General features: G+C 44.0%; 1 protein-coding gene across 1 annotated transcript in view; it reads left to right on the top strand.

The window, feature by feature from the left end:
* Positions 1–298: 298 nt before the first annotated feature.
* The window catches only part of bbs12 (Bardet-Biedl syndrome 12), a 47536-nt gene continuing 41001 nt past the window's right edge, over positions 299–6833 (top strand). The window contains exon 1 of the mRNA XM_080466267.1: positions 299–421. The gene's annotated coding sequence lies outside the window, so the exon portion shown is untranslated. The remainder of the gene's footprint in view (positions 422–6833) is intronic.

Below are 6833 nucleotides of genomic sequence, written 5' to 3'. Positions count from 1 at the left end.
TTCAGTCTGACTTGTTTCTGTGGTTTTCCTGGTGAGGTAAAATAGCATTTTGTTTATATTCAGCTGTTTGATTTGATGTGGAAAGGCTTCAGTGTAATATCTGAGTATTGGCCCAAGGCTAGCGTTACAATAAAACAACGTCAGTCCAACTCTGATGCACGTCTTCATTTTGTCGGTAAACCGTCGTCACCAGAACCTACGGTGTGTGTGATCACGTTAATCTCTCTACGCTCACAGGAAGATGTGTTGAACGGTGGATTTGCTGTGGTATATAATTACCTCTACGCACACAGGAAATAGTTTGGTTTCCTGTGTGCAGTGCAGCTCGCCTTGTGAATGGCGTTCGGTCTTCACTGGGTTCAACAGAAGGAATTACAAACGCATGCGAAGGCTAACTCTCCAAGGATGAATGCTCTCAGCTGTATGTATCACTCTGGCTTTCATATGCAGCTGCACCAATCTTCTGTATGCTTTCTGGTTTCCTTGTTAAGAGGTTCCCAGTGCAGGTTCCATTCACTGTGATCCACTGTGATTCACTGTGATCCACTGTGGTCCACTGTGATCCGGTTGATTCCATTGAGAAGCAGTTCTGCACACACTCCCTGCAGCTTTGGATGTCTTGTTCCTCTTTGCTTTGTTCCGTCACCTTGCATGTAAATTGTTCTTCGATGTGTCTCAGGAAGAATCTGTTGCGCTCTGAGGATGTGAAGTTTATTTATAAGCAGGCAGGGGAAAGCTGCAATCTAAAGTCAGGACATTCTGCTTTCTCCGTGAACACACAGTTGTTGTTGGAGTGAAATCGTCATGGAATCCTTTTGGTATTCATTACTATTGTTAGTCTGGTCTTGCTTTGGTACGTCAGGGCCTTGTGCAATGTCGCTATTCTTTCTCAAAATATGTCCCAGACTGAAGGAAATGTAAATGAAGATAACATCAGTTAATCTTTTGGATCAGTCTGACCGTACCAATGTGCAGAAACAAACTCGACGTCCCTCTTGATGTGGAATCTCAGTGAAAACATTTTGAGATGGAAGTCTTTGTCATCGACTGTCTGACAGTGGAAACCGCACGGCCTTCTGGGAGGGAGAAGATTCCTTTTTACTTCTTTAAAAATCTCTTGAAGCTAAAAGGAAATTATAAGTCAGAGGAGAGAAAAACCCGACACCCAGATTCTGAAGAGCTTGTGAGGCTCAGGAAACGTCTTCAGTCTGAATTATTGTGCCCTGTGAGATTTCATAGGATTATATCTATTGATTGATTGATTTTATAGCACTGTATTAATTCCTTCCTGAATGAACCCATCAGTAGCAGCCATAGAGCAGCGCGATTGTAGGACAACTCGTCGGCGGCTGATTTAGCTTCTAACAGGCGCAGCGAGCACCAGCTCACATACCGTCTTCAGAAATACTTCATAATTGTTATAGACTACCACAATTTTATTTGTTTGATTTCTTTTAGTGTTTCTTAAAGCCAGGAAGTTGCTCTTTTAAATGACTTTTGTTTTGTGGCGTGTCGGTGATCTGCCTTTTTCTACAAAGTTAAACAACTGAATGAAAAACCTCCAAGACTGGGGATTCTACATATATGACAAATATATAAAATATCAGTTAGAAAGAATATATAAAAGTATTTTATTATTATTTTCTCTCATCCGTGGACAAGTTGTCCTCGAATCCTGGGGGGCCGAGGGTCTTGCTCAGGGACCCCCGATGCATGTTTGTGGGATTTGGAGACATGCTTCAGTTTTCTGCTGCCTGAAGGAAACGCTCACCGTCTCGTACGTCACACAATCAAACCTTCTGGCTGAACGACTCGTTTTCAAAATGTTTATTGTTGAATCTCTTGACTGACAGTAGGACTAGCTTTATAATGGTTTTGTCTTAAAAGCAACATCAATAAATGTAAACATAAACAAGAAATACATAAATATAATATGAAAATACATGTTTACTGAATTATACATAAGATGGTCACCTTTTTCACAGCAGAAGTTATATTTCCATATTTTAAAATAATAATTATTAGGGTTATATTATCTCCACATTGCAATGCCATGGCTATAAATAAAACATTTATAAGAAGTGTTAACATTTAAATAATGGTTGAAAACCGACATACCTGAGATCACACATTTGAAAAACCTCTGACACATTCTTAAATACAATCATTCCTTCATATGGTGGGTTCACTGTGGCGGGGAGCTGCTGGGGTTCCGTCATGTTGAAGCTGCGGTTTGAGCAGCGACCAGCTCCTTTAAATTCTGGATTTTCTCCAGGAACTGGCTGAAGGAAAGCAGCGGCCAGGCCTCACACACACACTCCTTGGTGCTTAGCGGCGTCTGCAGAGAAGACAAGCCGGTTTAAGTCACTCATGTTCCTGCAGACACACTGCTTGCATGCTGCAGTGAGGCCATACTCACTTGTGTGCGATGTTTTGAGTTCCAGTGTTGGAGGCTGACGTTGAGAGTGGTGAAGCCCTGGTTGATGCGCAGTGAGGAGCCGGTGCACTCGGCTCTGACCGTCCCGTTCAGCTCTCTCATAGCACAGTCCAGCGCGCTGGCGATGCATTGCTCCTGTGTGAGAGACGGAGGCTTTATCATCCTTTTCTCTGCGCTGGCTGACAAAGATCAGATAATAGAGGCTGTGTGAAGCCTCCACGCCTGGCGCGCTGGCTTCCTGTACTAGAGAACTTTCACATGTGGTTTAAAGAGCTCTGAAGCCTGGAGGCTGCGCTCCCTCGATGGAGGGGACTACCCAGCAGCTCCTCACTACACATCGTCACACTGGGACAGAACGCAGCGTTACCTTCACGTCGTCTGGAGCATAGAAGGTCGAGTTTTGTGGCTGTTTGGAGAGAATGAATGTCATTAACAACCAGCAGTAACTTGGCAGGCTTAATGTGGAAAAGCTGAGACTTGACGTGACTTACACATTGGATCTCCGCTAACATTCGTCTCAACACGGGAGCCTTGACCGCAGACATTTCTAGAAAGTAACTAGAGAGGATAAGAGTCCAAAAGACGGTGGTGATGAAGTGCTCCATGCTGAGCTGGAAGGCTGTTCAGTGCAGGTTGGTGTAGGTGGCTGGTGGCCTGTACAGGTTTATATAGTGGAGGGGTGGAAAGGGTGGGCTGATTAGCTGCGAACCATCTAATGCTTGGTTTTCCTCTCGATGAGTCTCGGAATTTTTTTTTTAACCATTGTACTACAACATGGTGAAAATCCCTCCAGCGCTCCACAGCGCTCACTCTAACTCTTCTGAAACTAGGTTGTTTGTCACTCGGTTGTGGTGCTTCTGGGTTTCACTGTTTCTGTTCACTCAGTGAACTTTGTTGAGCCAATGCTTGTGTTCAACACTTGACATTGTATTGTAAGAAATTCTTTATAGAGCTGAATGGTTTTTATTGATCATTCACAGCTGATTAAAGCTTTACAAAGTGAGAAATTATATTATTACTGATATTGATGCCTGCGTAAAAAAACATTTGAGAAGTGCATTCACTGAACGTGTGCAAACAAGCAACACTTCAGTTGTCAAACTGTAAAAACGTGAGGAAGAATTCTAGATACAAACAACAACAGTACTGATCCTTCATCAGATTCAACGAGGCTTTTTAATGCTTTTCCTCTTCTACTGGAACTTATTATTCTTTACTGCAGCTGCCAGTGATGGGAAACAGTCGCTCTCTTGTAGCAGCAGCAGCTCCCATTTTCAGTTCTGGAATCAAACTCTCAACCTATGATCCTCTGTCTGTTCTTGTTGAGTCAGGGTTAGGCTAACCCTTCAAGGTTCCATCTGCCTCTGGCTTCCTGGAAGGAAGGTTTATCCTGCTGACTGATCATCTCTGCTCTTCATCCTCTCCACAGTCTGCTCACCTCGTCTTCATCCTCTGTACTTTCCCACAGTTATGATGACAGAGACTGTGGCTACGTCTGAATGGTCCCTCCTAACTCCTCAACGATCGACTTTACCTTAACCCCGTGGATGATGGAGGCTTCCTAAAGGAGATAGTGAAAGGAGTTAGGAGGCTTCCTAAAGGAGGTAGTAAAGGAGTTAGGAGGCTTCCTAAAGGAGTTAGTAAAGGAGTTAGGAGGCTTCCTAAAGGAGTTAGTGAAAGGTGTTAGGAGGCTTCCTAAAGGAGTTAGTGAAAGGTGTTAGGAGGCTTCCTAAAGGAGTTAGTGAAAGGCGTTAGGAGGCTTCCTAAAGGAGTTAGTGAAAGGTGTTAGGAGGCTTCCTAAAGGAGTTAGTGAAAGGTGTTAGGAGGCTTCCTAAAGGAGTTAGGAAAGGTGTTAGGAGGCTTCCTAAAGGAGTTAGTGAAAGGTGTTAGGAGGCTTCCTGAAGGAGTTAGTGAAAGGTGTTAGGAGGCTTCCTAAAGGAGTTAGGAAAGGTGTTAGGAGGCTTCCTAAAGGAGTTAGTGAAAGGTGTTAGGAGGCTTCCTAAAGGAGTTAGGAAAGGTGTTAGGAGGCTTCCTAAAGGAGTTAGGAAAGGTGTTAGGAGGCTTCCTAAAGGAGTTAGTGAAAGGTGTTAGGAGGCTTCCTAAAGGAGTTAGGAAAGGTGTTAGGAGGCTTCCTAAAGGAGTTAGTGAAAGGTGTTAGGAGGCTTCCTGAAGGAGTTAGGAAAGGTGTTAGGAGACTCTCTACCTCTCTCTACTTGAACCATGGTATGTTTCTTGCCTCCCAATCTATCTCTGTCTATCCTATCCCTTCCTCTCCTCTACCCCCCCCCCCCCCCCCCCCCTCCACCTCTGACTCTGGGTTCTACAAAGGTTCTTCCTGTTCGAGGAGTTTTTCTTTCCACATTCGCAAATCAATCTGCTGCTCATGTGGAGTCGTTGGGTTTTTCTCTTCTCTGTTAAAAGCTCCTAGAAATGACTGTTGTGTTTGGAGCTGTATAAATAAAGTTGAATTGAATTGTGGTCTGTGCAGCCTCAGGTCCATTTAACATCCATACATGAATGAAACCACACGTTAGAGTTTCACTTCCGTTTTATTAAATAATTCTTAGCATACAATGCATACACATGTGGCACATTAGTTGCATAATAAATATATTAATAAATAGTTGAGAACTTCTTGCAGTGTTTTTTTACCTTACTTGTTTTAGAGCAGTGTGTAAACATAAATAGCAGTAAGAGAAATAGAATGTGTGGAGGGTCACTGTGGTGCGTTTGTGACTCGAAGGCTGTTGAGTTTCTGGACAATAACCTTGAGGTCCTCCACAAAGTCCTTCAGCTGTTTCCTAGGTTGGTTTTCCCAGCTGCAGTCTGAAGAGTTGGTCTGTGGAACAGGAGAGCGAAGGCTGTTTTAGTCGGAGCAATGCATCCAGCATGCTTTCTGGTGGGTGCAGGACGGTGATACTCACTGGTGCAGCGTGCTCGGTAAACAATGCCAAAGTCTTCACGGCGTTGCTGATCAAGTTGGTGTGGCTACAACTTGGTTTGGCTGCATTCAGTTCTGCCTTGATGGTGCTGAGAGCTGCAGCGTAGCAGGAATCCTGCACAAATCATCAGCTCTTATAAGCATTGCTGGGAAAATAACCTGCTTATTAGATTCTGTCCTTGCTTTAACATTTTTACAGAGAAAACCACCTTTTCACATGAGCAGAGAAAAAGTCCCTAAATACTCCTGCTTCTTGCTGAGACATGTTCTGTTCTTTATGGCCGCCGTCCCTCCAAGTGCAGCCGCGTTTGGAAGGTACAAGTGTTGTAAGGAGTTGAGGAGGAGATAAGTTTAGAGCTTTCAGTGCCTCTAAATCAGGCCTGACCTCCAACATTGGTGGAGCTGGTTTTAAAACGTGCTCCCTGCTCCTCGGGATGTTCTCCTTTAATTCATTCATTCTTGAATTGCCAGCATGTCTTGTTTGCTCACTTCTATTGTTCAATCCACCAAAAAGAACTTCATTTTCAGAACCCAAATAATGACCTGTGCATGTTCCTGTAAAATATGTCACCATTTACAGGAAATAAAGACTATTTACCAAGAAGACTTGTTACAAACAGCTCTACCAAATGCAAAGATCCTTCCATGATTGACCATGTTTAGATGGTCTGAATGGAGTGCTGTTCAGACTCCTCCCCTCTACCTGGGCAGGGGGCTGCAGACTAAAGGCCTCGTGAACGAGTGTGTTGAACCTGCAGTAGCTTCTGAACTGGATCACCAACCTGCACGTCTGTCAGAGATGTGAAGGTCACATTCGAGGGCTGCATCAAAGTAAAAAAAAGAAAGAAACACCAATGACTTAAAGTTGAACATTTTCTTGAGGCGACAGCCTCAACGTGTTGTTTCTACAAAACACTCTTAAGTTTGCACTTACACATTGGACGTCTTGAAGACGTGTGACGTGTATCTCTCTCACAGGCGTCCCTCCAACACACCCGGCCAGTACGAGCATCCAGAGGGCCATTCTCAAACACTGGTCCATGACGAGCTGTTAGCAGGCTTCACTGTTGTCCAGAGCTTCTGGGGATCGGGGCTTTGTGGCGATATCTCCTGCAGTATTCTAATTTATAGCCATCAGTCTTGTGTGGGCGGCAGAAGTAAGCTCTGGTTGGAACTTCTTACTTTTTCCTATTACACATGTTGCACTTTCCCCTTCAACTGGTAAAAACCCAGACCTGGGAGCAGGTGGGCATGTGTCCTTCAGATGGAAGTCTGGTTATTAACATGTTTCAATATTATGAGCTTAGTATTCGCTTGCTGTTTGTTGGTTAGTGCTGTGCAGAATGTGTGACGAGGTGAGCGTCGTGATCAAAGGCTTGTGGTTTGGCTTCCTCTTCACACAACTTTTGTTCAATATGATGCAGCAGCTTTCAAGACCACAACATTATTTGGAAA

Source organism: Lipophrys pholis (assembly GCF_963383615.2).
Source record: "Lipophrys pholis genome assembly, chromosome: 6".
In the NCBI taxonomy this organism is placed as follows: domain Eukaryota; kingdom Metazoa; phylum Chordata; class Actinopteri; order Blenniiformes; family Blenniidae; genus Lipophrys; species Lipophrys pholis.
This window is presented reverse-complemented; position numbering and strand designations above follow the sequence as displayed.